Source organism: Elephantulus edwardii, unplaced genomic scaffold (assembly GCF_000299155.1).
Source record: "Elephantulus edwardii isolate Elephantulus edwardi_28Jun2011 unplaced genomic scaffold, EleEdw1.0 scaffold00145, whole genome shotgun sequence".
Classification (NCBI taxonomy): Eukaryota; Metazoa; Chordata; class Mammalia; order Macroscelidea; family Macroscelididae; genus Elephantulus; species Elephantulus edwardii.
In genome coordinates this window covers 53670-55385 of record NW_006399895.1, presented here as the reverse complement: position 1 = coordinate 55385, position 1716 = coordinate 53670, and positions in this window count along the sequence as shown.

The window sequence follows — 1716 nt, the reverse complement described above, 5'->3', positions numbered from 1 at the left end:
TAATATGTTATTTTCTCCGCTGACATTTTACTTTGATGCAAAGAGGATGTTGTGAGAGGAGCCAAGCTCTTTAGGGAAAAGATTCAGCCAAATATCCTCCCGGGCCCGATTGTTTTCAAAGGGTCTCAATAAAATTGTGCAAGATGCATCCTCTTCCCTAATCCCTTTTGGGAAGCGTTTTGTTAGAGTTTGGATTAAGCAGGCTGGCATGAGTTGTAATTATGTGGTGAGGCTCGGGTGGTGATTGCAGAGATGGGAATGGTGCTGGTGCAAAGCCAGTCTATGGAAAGGCTGCAGATGGGCCCCTAGTTAAGATCTGGGAGGATGTGGTTGGGGTACAGAGTCAGTCCAAACTCATTGCTAAAGGGAAGGCACTAGAATTAAAAGGAGGTAGAAGTTGGGGGGTAGGGGTGGGTTAATCATACAGTTCCACAATTTGATGGGTGGAGGGAGGGGTGGGTAAAGGAAATGGGAAAGATCCAGTGTGAAAAACAATATATATGGACTTTGTAAGTAAACCAGTATAAAATAAAAACTTTATTTAAATTTTTAAAAATGCTAATAAAAAGCCAAATAAAACCTAATAAACATGAAAACAAACAAAAAAGTACGTAGACATGGGCTATATGAGAGTCTCTTCAAGTCTTAGCAGAGAGCTGAGTCTGGTGGAGAGAGGCAGACCCTTTCCAGGAGGAAACTCTGGGATTCTCTGGAGCATGTCTTTAACAGCTTCAAGTAGGGAGCTGTGAGAAACTGGACCCGAATCTACTTAAACTCCACTTGCCCTCTGTGAGTTAGAAGGGAGGAGAAAAAACAGTGTTAGGGACCTACCAGGGAGTAGCTGAGACACAGGGGTACCAGCTACCACCACTAGTTGCTACGGCCTATTGGTCCTACTCCTGCTGGATTGTTCAACCATTCACTCACCTACTTACTTATGATAGTGCGATGCGTAAGATGGACTAGGGAGCAATTGCTTGAGGACAAACTCCAGCTCCACTGCTAACTAGCTTAGGTAACTCCCTCTTTATCTTCATCTGTAAATGAGAATAGTTGTCACTCTTCTCTCACAGGGTTGTTGAGAGGATGAACGAGTTGAGTACAGATACTAAACTAGACCAGAGCCAATGGATAGATAACACATATATGGCACTTCCTTACATTTTTATCCATAAAAATGAAAACTATACATGGCCTACAGTGGGTGTCATTTCAGTGTTGTTTTTATTCATTCATTGTTAGTCTCTTCTTGGGACCAGGTACTTTGTAGGGGTCGGGGATATCCTGTTAAATAACAGAGTAGGAACCATTTACGAATGTTATGAGAGCTGTGAAGAAAACAAGGTGGAAGACAGGGTCAGGGTGGGGGGTATCCTGTTAAGAGGGCTGTCAGGAGGGCCCCACATGGAGAGGAGCTGTACCCCTGGAGAGAGCTGTACCCCTGGAGAGAGCTCTACCTTGAGACCTGAAGAAGTCTTAGGTGTGGAGAGAGGGAAGAGTCTTTCAGGTGGGAAAGGGGGGAGCTCATGTGAAATCTCAAAGCTGAGAAGAAAACTGGGCTGATGAAGTTGAGAGTGGGGTGAGAGTGGCCAGAGGGTAGTAGAAGTCCACTTTCGTGGACCCTGCAGGCTGTGGTGAGGAGCTTAGCATAAGCACAGGGGTTGGGGGAGAAGGGGTTTAGTTGATGTTAAGCAGGAGAATGATGTGATCTGATTT